This window comes from Arachis ipaensis, chromosome B04, assembly GCF_000816755.2.
Source record: "Arachis ipaensis cultivar K30076 chromosome B04, Araip1.1, whole genome shotgun sequence".
NCBI lineage: Eukaryota > Viridiplantae > Streptophyta > Magnoliopsida > Fabales > Fabaceae > Arachis > Arachis ipaensis.
Window position 1 is genome coordinate 118,571,728 of NC_029788.2, and position 13,790 is coordinate 118,585,517.

The following is a 13,790-nucleotide window of genomic DNA, read 5'->3' on the forward strand; positions in this document are numbered from 1 at the left end:
TCCTCTTCCTGTTCGAAAATTTCTGAAAGGTTATCTCTGGATTGTTGTATTTTAGCTTCTCTTAATTTTCTCTTCAGAGTCCTTTCAGGTTCTGGATCTGCTTCCACAAGAATGTTCTTATCCTTGCTCCTGCTCATATGACAAAGAAGAAGGCACAGAAAAGTAATAATAATAATGGAGATCCTTTATACCACAGTATAGGGATCCCTGTGTAAGTAGAAGAAAAGAGGGGGAGAGAGAGAATTTTCGAAAAATATTTTTGAAAAAGAGTTTATGATTTTTGAAAATAGTTTTTGAAAAATGTTAGTAATTTTCAAAAATTAAGATTTAAAAAATTAAAAATTAAAATAATTAATAAATTAAAAAGAAATTTTGAAAAAGGGGGAAGATATTTTCGAAAATGAGAGAGAGAGAGTTAGTTAGGTAGTTTTGAAAAAGTTAAGAAACAAACAAAAAGTTAGTTAGTTGGTTGAAACAAATTTTGAAAACCAATTTTGAAAAGATAAGAAGTTAGGAAGTTAGAGAAGATATTTTGAAATCAAATTTTTAAAAAAAGATAAGAAGATTTTTTTGAAAAGATATGATAGAAATTAGTTTTTTGAAAAGGATTTGATTTTTAAAATCTCAATTAATGACTTGATTCACAAGAAATCACAAGATATGATTCTAGAACTTAAAGTTTGAATCTTTCTTAACAAGCAAGTAACAAACTTCAAATTTTTGAATCAAAACATTAATTGATTATGTTATTTTCGAAAATTTGATCTAAAAATAAGAAAAAGATTTTCGAAAAATATTTTTGGAATTTTCGAAAATAACTAAGAATTTTGAAAAAGATTTTGAAAAAGATAAGATTTTCAAATTGAAAATTTGATTTGACTCATGAGAAACAATTTGATTTTAAAAATTTTTGAAAAAGTCAATCCAAATTTTCGAATTTGATGAGAGAAAAAGGGAAAGATATTTTTTTTATTTTTGAATTTTTATGTTGCAAGAGAAAAACACTAAAAAGATGCAATGCATGAAATTTTTAGATCAAAACATGTGATGCATGCAAGAATGCTATGAATGTCAAGATGAACACCAAGAACACTATGAATGTCAAGATGAACATCAAGAACATATTTTTGAAAAATGTTTTATGCAAAGAAAACATGTAAGACACCAAACTTAGAAATCTTTCATGTTTAGACTCTAAGAAACGAAAAATGCACATGTAAAACAAGAAAAGACACAAAACATGAAAACATCAAGATCAAACAAGAAGACTTACCAAGAACAACTTGAAGATCATGAAGAACACTATGAATGCATGATATTTTCGAAAAATGCAAGATGCATATGCAATTAACACCAAACTTATAACATGACTCAAGACTCAAACAAGAAACACAAAAAATATTTTTGATTTTTATGATTTTCTAATTTTTTTGGATTTTTTCGAAAATTATATGAAAAAGAAAAAATAAGGATTCCAAAATTTTTAACATGAATTCCAGGAATCTTGCATTCTTAGTCTAAAGCTTCAGTCCAGGAATTAGACATGGCTCACTAGCCAGCCAAGCGTTCAATGAAAGCTCCGGTCCAAAACACTAGACATGGCCAATGGCCAGCCAAGCTTCAGCATGTAATTCAGATATGACATGCCTGACATACTCATTCCCAAAGGAATAGATATGGCTTTACAGCCAGCCAGGCTTCAACATGCTTCATGAAACACTAGAATTCATTCTTAAAAATTTTGAATAAAAATTTTTGAAAACATTTTTTATTTATTTTCGAAAACAGATGAGAAAATTTTGAAATATTTTTGAAAAATTTTTGAAAATAAAATAAAAAGAAAATTACCTAATCTGAGCAACAAGATGAACCGTCAGTTGTCCAAACTCGAACAATCCCCGGCAACGGCGCCCAAAACTTGAGCTTAAGTGTTGCACGTGCAGAGGCCAATTGTGGAGTTGAACGCCAGTTTTTGTGCTAGTTTGGGCGTTCAACTCTGGTTTTGGCTCCTTTTCTGGCGCTGGACGCCAGATTTGGGTAGAAAACTGGCGTTGAACGCCAGTTTACGTCGTCTATTCTTAGCCAAAGTATAAACTATTATATATTGTTGGAAAGCCCTGGATGTCTACTTTCCAACGCAATTGGAAGCGTGCCATTTCGAGTTCTGTAGCTCCAGAAAATCCACTTTGAGTGTAGGGAGGTCAGAATCCAACAGCATCAGCAGTCCTTCTTCAACCTCTGAATCTGATTTCTGCTCAAGTCCCTCAATTTCAGCCAGAAAATACCTGAAATCACAGAAAAACACACTAACTCATAGTAAAGTCCAGAAATGTGAATTTATCATAAAAACTAATGAAAACATCCCTAAAAGTAACTAGATCCTACTAAAATCATACTAAAAACAATGCCAAAAAGCGTATAAATTATCCGCTCATCATGGCCCCTGAATTCTTCAACCCGAACGGCAATACCTTGTAGCAGTATGTTCCCCCTGGCGTTATGAACACCGTCTTCTCCTCGTCTGGCCGGTGCATCGGTATCTGATTGTAGCCAGAATAAGCATCCATGAAGTTCAGATACTGATATCCCGCCGCCGCGTCGACGAGCGCATCTATGTTGGGGAGGGGGTAGGAGTCTTTGGGACATGCTTTGTTAAGATCGGAGTAATCCATGCACATCCTCCATTTGCCGTTGTGCTTTCTAACCAGAACTACATTCGACAGCCAAGTCGAGTAGTCGAGTTCTCGGATAAATCCTGCTTTGAGAAGGCTGGCCGTCTGCCTGGCCACCTCCTCTGCCCTTTCTTGTGACATTTTCCTTCTCCTCTGAGCGACCGCCTTGGCCCCGCGTTGATGGCCAAGCAATGCGACATGAGCTGGGGGTCTATCCCCGGCATGTCGGCTGGCGTCCAGGCAAATAGGTTGGCGTTAGCCCTAATCATTTTTATTAGAGGTTCCTTCAGGTTGTGTGGGAGATTTCTGTTCATGAAGGTGAACTTTTTCTCTGTGTCGCCAACCCTGAACCTTTCTAAGTTCCCTTCTGGCTCGGGTCTGGGCTTGTCATCGACTCTAGCGTCCAGGTCGGCGAGGAACACTCCCGATGCTTCTTTGGATTTCTTCCTTAAGGAGAGACTGGCATTGTCACAAGCGACTGCCGTTTCTAAGTCTCCCTTTATGGATCCCACGGATCCGTCATCAGTGATGAACTTCATTACCAACATCTTTGTACTGATCACTGCCTCGAGATCGTTGATAGTCTTTCTTCCTAGGATGACGTTGTAGGCCGTGAACTAGGCCAAGAAAGCGCGGCTAATGTCCGAAAACCTGGCAACAGAGCCTTGTGGGAGGCTGTTAAACCACTGTATTGCAGGCCCAGCTAGAGTGACTGGGAAAGCGCGACACCTCACTTCGTCGCCTACTCCCTCCAAGTTCATTCTGGCCTCGAAGGCCGTAAGATGCTCCTATGGGTCCTGGGTTCCGTCGTACCTCATGTCCGTCGGCTTATCAAAGTGCTTTGGTAGCCGGACCTCGAGGATGGAATGATGAAATGGGGTTGCGCCCATTATCACGGGTCGTCGCGTTCTCTTTGGCCTTTCTCCGCCGTCTTCCCGGTCCCGCTCTGTGGTGCGTCTCCCTTCAGGCCGGGTGTATATCACGGGGTCACGACGTCTTCTTGGGAGGTCCCTCGGATGGTAAGGTGGGGTTTTCGCCTAGTTCAGGGTTGCGGGAGTGGAACTGGAGCAGCCGACTTCTCGAGTTCTTTGTGTGGAGAGGGGGTGTCACCTGAAAAGATACTCCGACGCCCAAGTCAGTGTGGTGTACAGGTGGTCAAGGAGAAAAGTTGTGTGTACGTTCCTGGGGGGAGGGGTAGGACCCTCCCCATATATACTGTGTCAGAGGTGGGCCCTGCACGGGCAGACCCACCTTCTGCGAAGCTTCCCCTTGATAGATGTTGCTAGGTGAGCTGGAACCCAGGAGGAAAGGTGCCCGGGTCAAGGATCGGGCGCATGGTGCTCCGCTGGGTGGTCGTCTGGACCCGGTACAGGTGTGCACCGGTCGGGTCGGTTGTGAAGCCAGCCGGGCTGGGCCGCAACAATAAGTTTCTGATTTTTCTTAACTCTTGACTTCAATTTTCTTAGACATATATATAATTAATATAAAAATATTATTTGTATACTAAAATTAGTTATTAATATATTTGTGTTATAAATATATATATGGTTTAATTTATTTTTAAGGAAAAATTAATATAAAGGACCATTAATAAAACTTAATTAATAAAAAGGATTATTAATTTTAAAATTATTAAAAAGGACTAATTTATATATTATTAAAAATAAAAACAAAAAAATAAAAAATGAAAAGACAATAATATCCAATAATCTTTCTTCTCCTTCCCCTTGTTTTCTTTCCCCATCTTCTTCACCCGTTCTCAAACCCACTCCATACCCAACCTAAGGGAAACGTCGGTGGCGCGCGCTTGAGAAGATTTGCCAAAGGTAGAATCGTCGTATCAGAGGCGGAATCGATGCCGTCTTCGTCGCGTCAAAAGAGATTCGTCTTCATCACCATACAGCAAAGTTGTCAGAGGCAAAATTGTCATCTTTGGGCAGAATCGTCTTCTGAAGCTCGTCGCCGGCGGTAAAACTCATTCGTCCCACGTCGACCATCGCTCCTTTGACTCCTCCAGTCGCTCGCAGCAGCAAGCCCCACCTGAAGCTCCCCAAAGCCACACGCTTATTTCAGGTTCAAGTCCCTGCCTTAAGCTTTTGAGCTATATTAGTATCCCTGAAATTAAAAATTGTATAGCTTTTAAGGTGAAAACTGCAATACATGATGAAGTTTGAACATTTTCAATTCATGAATAAGATTTTAGTGTGATCTGGAAATGCCTTAATTCAAACCTGATGATGCTATTAGTCACTGTTTTGTTTTACTGATTATGTGATTTTCAATTTTGTTTCTTTCAAGTTATAAAGGCATATGCATTAAACAAAATCTAAGTTACAGTTTTTTTAATGAATATAGTAGTGCATTATTGATGTTAAGAGCGTTATCTTTGGCCCCAGTAAGAACTCTAATAACACTTGTTGTCTATATTGAAAAATACATTAATGAATGAATGAATCTGAATTTGAAGGGTTTATATTCAAGGTGTGTTTGGTATGAGGCTGAAAATAAAGATGGATCAGTTTTTGTTTCTAAACTTGTGTTCTAAAATTGTTCATGGACTTTAAACACAATGCTTTGGCGTTGCTTATGATTGTAGCATTTCTTTCTATTTGTCTAATTAGAAGAACCTGATTATATGTCATGACTCTTAATTATGTTTACACAAAAAAAAATGCAGGATTTCAAAGATAAAGAGCTTACTTCAACAATTTGGTCTAATAAAAAGGGTCATGTGGTAAGTATCACTACTAGCCTTTAGGTGGCTACAATTTAGTGACCAAAAATAATTTATATTGGTTATAATAATAAAAGTTTATGGTGATTGTTTTGCCAGAGAATTAACCAAAGTTCTTGATTTCACTTTGTACTTTGTTTCTACAGGCTCAGGCAAGACAGCAAGGAGAATACGAGACTCTCCACCGTGACTTAAATATTGGATTTGGTAAATGGGATTTTAGTCTTTTGGATCTTGAAAACCCGTTTCCAAATAATGAAGCTTCTGTCCATCTTCTTTGGCATAGAGAGGAAGATTTGATGGTGTCTGTTATAGTGCAACAATACATCGCCGAAAATCTTCCTTGGATTCAGTATCATGAACTCAAAGGATCTGGTCACTTGTTCCCTTATCTTGATGGTATGAGTGATACTATCATTAAGTCACTTTTAGGTGCAAAGTAGGCTTCTATGTTATGGTTAGTGATTGTTCTGTTCCGGCTTCGAGATTCGGCTTCTCCGTATCTGAAAATTCAAAGAGTTGATTAGAGTAAAATGTATTATCTACATTGAAACATCATTGAGTACACATGGCTGTAGGGAGAATCAGGTTACTTTCAAACATGAATTCTATCTCTTACTTGAAAACAGATTGAAAGAGAAGTTGAAATATTTCTCTACAGCCTCATTGAGTCTATGAACCTGAATTGATTTGAAATATGAATTTCTTTTTGATGAGTGTGATGATCATTGTCCATGATTATTAGTAACTAGCAACTATCAAGGCTATCAATGAAGCATAAGGAATAATGGTATGAAAATATTAGAGTGGTCTAATTTTACTGGAAGACTGGTATGGAAGCACAATTATTCATTGGATCTTTGACTTGTAATGAAAATATCAATTGAAAATTTTATAGAAAGTGCTTCTTTTTCTAAGATTTTTTTGTTTAACTATGAGCAGAGTTACACAATTTTAGTGTAAAATTGCAGAGTTTGTGCAGAAAATTACAGAACATTAGTGCAAAATCATAGAAAAAATTAAATTGCAGATTTTTATTTACTAAGTGCAGCAACTTTAATGCAGAATTGCACAATAGAACTAAAGCCAAACCTGTTGCATAATTCAAGTGCATATTTGCAGAAACGCTATTAAATCAACGTAAAACTACAAAATTCAAGTGTAAGATTACACAAATTTAATTAAAAATCAAAGTAAAACTATAAAGTTTAAGTGCATATACAATTAAGAAACTTAGCAGAATCACCTAATATGCATAACTTAAGAAAAACCAATATTGCAATTCTAAATGTGACAATCTATAAAGTTAGAACTACCTAAAAAAAATTCATATTTTTTTTGGATTAGGATTTCTACATTTAGAACGATTATGACCACTCTGATCACATCGGCTACATTTGTAAACATGCACATCTTGAAATTGTGACTCTCGGCGCTTCTTGCATGGTCTTCCCGGAGGACGAGTTGTTGTAGGTGGCATAAGAAAAATATTATTCTCCCAGTCTATTAGGGTCAGGTTGTTGACATCAGGCATGTCATGAGTTTCAATTGGGATCATACTGCTCGCATAAATCTTTTCTTGTGAACTTTTCAGATAACGCTCCTCTACATAGATGTAGATGTTGCCATGTAATAATTTAATTGCAGCACAAGCATGTGGACATGGAATTCCAGTCATTTGCCATTCAAGACATGTACATTCTTTGCGTAGTAGATTCACACATACATCAACATTTGACCCTCTAACCATAACATTATGATTTCCATATCTCACTGCTTTAAGAAACTCACTTCTAGCTACATGCTCCATCAATATTTTATCAATCTTTGGCCCAACTTCATTCTTCCATTTAGTCATCTCTAACTTTGCAGTATATAACAGATTTGCAAGTTTGTCTCTATGCTCTGTTATTAAAGCACAAATACAATGAGTCCTCTCTTTTCTTATCCATGAATTAAATGATTCAGCTACATTGGTAGTTATGAGGTCCCATCGTCGATGAGGGAATTGAGACTTTTCCCATTTGTTAATATCTCCTTTAGTCTCTAACCAATTTGCAAGTTCTGGTGAAAATGCACGAAGTTGTTCCACAGCTTCTGTAAATTCTGTGCCAAAACGGGTATAACAAACTGCGTCTAGTAGTTTTTTTGCATCTTCTTTTACTTCACCGCGTATTTCCCTCTGTAACTTTTTAGTTTCTGCACAAAAATTTTCTTTCACATGTCGATAAAAATAAGCATGTCTATCCCTGTCATATACTTGCTCCACAGCTGCAATAATTGATGGATGCCTATCAGATATTAACGTAACTGGAATTGACCCAGTTAGTTCTTTCAAATTAGATAGGAACCAAAGCCAATTCTCATTATTTCCAGCACTAACAATTGCATACGCAATCGGAAATAAATCATTATTTGCATCGCATGTAGAGGCAGCTAGAAGAGTTCCCTTGTATGGACCACTTAAGTGGCAACCATCAATAAATAATATAGGCCTTGCTCCACGAAGAAAACCTGTCACACAACACCCATATGCAACAAAAAGCTTTTCAAATTGATAACTAGGAGAGCATGTCCATTTTGCAACTGTTTGTGGATCAGTTTTCACTAAACGATTACATATCCAAGGAATTAGCATATATGAATCTTTAGGTACGCCATTAATTTCAGCTAATGCTTTCTCCTTTGCAGCCCAAGCTTGGTGATATGTTAGTGAAAATCCGTATTCCTTGAAAATATCATTTCGTATGTCATTAGGCAACTTGTCAGGAGTTAATCTCAACTTGTCGACAATAATTGAAGACACCAAATTAGATCTGAAAGAGTGAGTACTCTCCAATACATCTTGAGTTGAGTGCTTATGATTCTTGATAAAATGTCTCACCACGAGGAACGAAGTATTTTTTCCATAGCATAAGCCGACAATTTCCACGGACAACCTTCAACCTTGCAGACACACATTATTTTACCCGGACTGTTCTTTAAGAACTTGTATGTAAACTTATGAGCAATACCATATTCAAACAATGCTTTCCTCAGCTTACTTGCATTTTGAAAAATCTGTCCTTCTTCCTTTATAAGATCATTCCACTTAGCAGAGCCATTAATAATCTGAGGTGTAGGGACAAGTTGGGTTGTACATAGAATTGGTGTCAATGAATTTTGACCATCAATATTAGTAACGACGTTGACTTCTTGAGTTGAATTACTTGATAGTGTACTAATCATAAAAAAAATAAATTAATTTCATAACAATTCACTAATCACTAATATAAGAAAATTTATAAAAAGATAACCCAGTTGGAATACATACCTGTCATGAACGTTGTCGTCATTGTCCTCATGAGGTACAATATCATGGTTAGTCTTTTCTACCTCCATGATATATACATGAGCTGTATCATCATTGAATGTGATCAATTGGTTAACACTATCAATATCAATGAGATCTATGAGTTGAGATTGGTTAAACTTGACTGTGTAGGTAATGCGTTTATTCTGCATTTTTTCCTTGGTTCGAAGCCATATCTTATGCATTAAATTTGAATGCGTGCATCCTTCTTCAATTAGCTCTCCTATGATTTTTTCTCAATGATAAATAATTTTCTGGTTTGGTACAACTTCAATATTACCTCCAATGTGAAAATAACAAAAAATTTGTCGACGAACAGTAGATTCCATGTCTATGCAAAAATATAAAAATAATAACACTACAAAAATAATCACTTTTAGCGGCCATTTATTTTGCTTTTAGCGGCAATAAAAATAGCCGCTAATACATTTACCGACAATTTGACATTAGCCGTCTTATGCTTCCTCGCTAAAAGGTTTTAGTAGCCATTATAACATTTGCCGGTAAAAACTGTTTTAATGGCCACAAAAAGTATATAACTTTTAGCGGCCATTTTCTTGGCAATTTATATGGCCACTAAAAGTAATTCTAAGATTGCAACATTGTTCACTTTTAGTTGTTATTACTATTGCCGCTAAAATCCATGTTACCGGCAATTTATATGGCCGCTAAAAAAATTCTAAAATTATAATATTATTCACTTTTAGCTGCCATTACTATTGCCGCTAAAATCTTAAAGACTTTTTTTTAATTATACTCACTTTATTAGAACTAACAACCTATAATTTTTTCTATAATAATAATAATAATAATAATGATAATTTGCATTTGAATTTCAATCAAGAAAATTTAAAACAAGCTTTCTATTAAAATGCTCTTTTTAACAAACTAGAATATTAAAAGCAGTATTTGTCAATACATAATAGAGATTTCTTTGTCATTTCATTGACTTTTAATACATTTTGCAAAAAATAAAAAAAAAAGCCAAAATATACTCAATTCTTCTAGGCTAATGGTGCAACAAAGCCACCAACTGAGTCCCACAACAGTTACAGTGATGCCAATTCCTATAACACTATCTGCATATATAACAGATTGAAATTTCAGTTCAGTTAATATTCCAATACTTATTTTAAAATTCATAAAACTATAAACACCATCCAAATATAAATTAAATTTCAAAGAGACTAAATTCATAAAACTATAAACACCATCCAAATATAATCATTAGAAAATAAAAACTTATTTAATTTTTATTTATAGTATTAAAGATCATTATCACTAAATATGAACATTATTAAAAGAGACTAAATTAGCTTGCTTGGTGAGACAACCAACTAACCTTGTTCAGGGACCGCACACCACTTGTGTTTTCTTTTTTGCTTCGGAAATGGCAGCTAACTAACTTTGTAGGTTGTGGCCGTCAACTTGCTTGACCGACCTGGTCCATCAACTAGCTATAAAACAAATATGGGCACCATATAACAAACACCTAAATATTAAATTTTATAGCAAATTTTAAATATTTATGATTTTATACTTTTCAATTAAATATCAACTAATTTCTGAATTGAACAATTCTACAAAGAAAAAACGAGAAAAAAAAGTATCAAATCTTTCCCCAAAAAATATGAGGTATGGTGTGATCTTTGAAACAGTCTCAATGAAATTCAAGCTAAAAATGAAAAAAATAAAACAAAATTATATGTAATAGCAAAAAAGGAAAAAGAGAAAGAAAGAAAGAAAAAATTACGTGATCGAGTCTTTATCTGAATCGAAATAATTTACTTTCTTCCCTATCAACAGCAACCAAATTCAAGAAATCATTAGAAGCTGCAAATTCTCACATAATAGTGACATAAATATAACAGTAATGGATATGATGATTATTAACTACAATTTACAACCTTATATATTAATTAAACTAATCAGTACCTAAGGTTTAAAAAGAATCAGAGAAAAAAAGAAGTGAAGTGATAAATATGGCATAAAGCAATGAACACAATTCATAGTCAACAAGCATTATTAGACCCAAAAAAAAGGAGGGGGGACCATAGATTTGTTAGCAAGTGATAATCTATTCTATGCATAGAATAAGTGATCAGTGCATCAGCATTTAGCATATGACAAACTAGTACTAATGAGAATAGATTCTCATTGATTACTTGAAAAGAAGCTCAGTCACAAGGTCAGTCACAAACCTATTCTCAAATTAAAGTGGGTAAAACTTAAATGGTAATTCACTAATTCAACACCCCCTTATTTTGTGAAAAACTCACATATACCCCATACTTCTTCAGTTCTTCTAAGTTCTTTATGCAGTCCAACATGTGAGCATGCCGGCAACACCAAAACCAATGGTGGGGAGGTATGATATGCAAATTGCAAAGAAAAAAAAAAGAAAGAAAAGCTAATACATAAAGTAAAACACATAGATCAGTGCAGAAAGCAGTGCAATTAAGCTAAGCGGCAACAGAAATGAAAATCGATGTGAGGAAACAGGGATAGTAACCTGAAAATTCAACCAAAAATGTGATGAATCATGCAATGAAACAACACATCAAATATATAGCCCGTGATAATACAATCAAATCATGTCATAGATATTCATCCCATAAACTAGTCATGAAGAACTATCCCTTTTACAGAAGGATTACTCAAACACATGCCTTTCATTAACTTAAAAGCAAAAATATAAGCAACTGGATGCAGTACTTTGGCAATAAGCAAGTACTATCGCTTCTGATAATTGGTATCAAACTGAAAAATAAAGAATAGAAGAAAGCCACAGTCATAGTATAGCATGGACAAGCAAAACACCAGTATCGTTCATGTTTATCTAAGCTGTGGCTACCTGAGTAAATCTAGTTGTAATTGTCGCAGAATAATAAATGACACATTTTAAAAGAAAAAATGGCAAGCGACAAATACTCAAATATCAATATGCAAAAAAATACACAGAACGATTCCTAGTCAATGCATAAGAATAAATAAATATAAACTATAAAACAGTGATGTGCGGAAAATGATCCGACACAAAACTCACCGGCAAGTGCACCGGGTCGCATCAAGTAATAATAACTCACGGGAGTGAGGTCGATCCCACAGGGATTGAAGGATTGAGCAATTTTAGTTTAGTGATTGATTTAGTCAAGCGAATCAAGATTTGGTTGAGTGATTTGTGATTTGCAGAATTTAAATTGCATGAAAAATAAAGGGAATGGGTAATTGGCATGAAATTAAAGAGAACAGGAAATAAAGTGCTGAATCTTAAAGAGCAAGAAATTAAATGGCAGAAACTTAGAACGCAAGAAATGTAAATTGCAGAATCTTAAAGTGCAAGAAATGTAAATGGCTTAAATTGTAAAGGAAATTGGGAGTTGGATTTGCAGAAATTAAACAAGGAAAAGTAAAATTCAACAAATAGAAGAGTAAAAGATGGCTTGGATTGAACCGGATCTAAAACGGAAATGTAAATGAACATGAAAAGCGTTAAACAGAGAAAGTAAAATGATAATTCAGATCTCAGAACCCAAGAGACTAGATAACCAAGTCTAGATCTCAGTGCCTTCCTAGATCCAACAAGAGCAATTGCAAAGGAAATGTAAATTGCAGAGAAAGTAGATGAAGAAGCAAGTAACAGAAATGGAAATTCAATTATGCAGTAAAATTAAACAAAGAGATCTCAGGATGAGATTGAAACAGAATTCCTTCAATTCTCCAACCCAAGATCCAAGACAAGAAAAGTAAAGAGTGCTGGGCAAGAATAAGGAAGAAGAGAGATCAATTCTCCTCCCAAATTCTCTTGAATTAAAACAACAATGCTAAATGTAAAGTTGAGCTCTCTACTAAGTGAACTCAATCCAAGCCGAAAAGAAAAAGCTTTCCTAGAAACTTAAATCCTAACCTATTTATACACTTTCTTCAAATGGTCTTCAAGCCTTGAATTGGGCCTTTGCTCTTGATGGAATTGGGTTGATAGAGGCCTTGGTTGATTGCTCTTGGAGTTGGAGAGAGAACCGAAGTGAACCGGGTTGGGAATTATAAAAGCTTGAGTAAAAGTTTGAGTAAAATTTTGAGGCAAACTTTTACTCAAACTTTTTACATCAGCAACCCCATTCTTGCTGCTACCAACGTTTGAGCTAAAGTTTGGGGTCAAACTTTTGCTCAAACGTTGGCCCCCTTATGCACACTCAGGGCGCCAACGTTTGCCAAAAAGTTTGAGGCAAACGTTGGCGCAAACTTTTGCTCTCCAGGGTGTGTTGTTCATGGCGCCAACGTTTGCCAAAAAGTTTGAGGCAAACGTTGGCGCAAACTTTTGCTCTCCAGGGTGTTGATTTGTGATGCCAACGTTTGTCAAAAAGTTTGAGGCAAACTTTTGCTCAAGCTTTTTGTTCCCTGGTGTGTTTTCACTTATCCGAAAGTTTGGGCTAAAGTTTGAGGCAAACTTTTGCTCAAACTTTTTGTTCTCTCTTGCTCCTAGCCATTCCTTCTTGCTTCATCCTTTCTCCAAGCTTTCTTCACCTATCATCAATCAATCAAAACAATCAAAGCTATGCCCCAAATCATGAGATTGTGTTTCTTTCATAATATATGAAAATTATAGCATAAAATCTCATGAAAGTGCATGAATTCATACATGGTTGATTGAATCAAAGGAAACATGGAAATCTACCCAATTGGCTTGCTTATGGCTCAAGAAAGTGCATAAATCAATCGAAAACAAAAGAAAAAGGCTAGTGAAACTAGGCTAAGATGACTTGTCATCACAACACCAAACTTAAAGCTTGCTTGTCCCCAAGCAAGAAATGAATTATGTTCAAAGGTTCTTTTAATTAAGACGGATTGAAGAACAACTTGTAAAGTCCTGTGAGTGAGGTGATTAAGTGACAGTGGAGTGAACTCTAAATTATATGCTCATGCAAGGGCTTCAGTGCTTACTAGTCCCTACATCTTGGGAGTCTTAGGTCTTAGAACTTTCATCCAAATAATATCATGAAGATCTCTTTATATGTAATCACCTTGAAGCAGC

The 13,790-nt window shown here is 35.5% G+C and overlaps 1 long non-coding RNA gene across 2 annotated transcripts in view; it reads right to left on the reverse strand.

Annotated features, from left to right (window-relative positions):
• LOC110271246 overlaps positions 1 to 11,762 on the reverse strand; it is an 18,627-nt gene extending 6,865 nt beyond the window's left edge. Inside the window, exons 1-3 of one of the 2 annotated variants that reach the window (XR_002361747.1) lie at positions 10,512 to 11,762; positions 10,101 to 10,215; positions 9,709 to 9,837 (exon numbers count right to left, since the gene is read on the reverse strand). This is a non-coding gene — a long non-coding RNA (uncharacterized LOC110271246). Of the gene's footprint in view, positions 1 to 9,708; positions 9,838 to 10,092; positions 10,216 to 10,511 lie in introns of those variants that run through there. The other variant, XR_002361746.1, reaches the window with a different exon arrangement.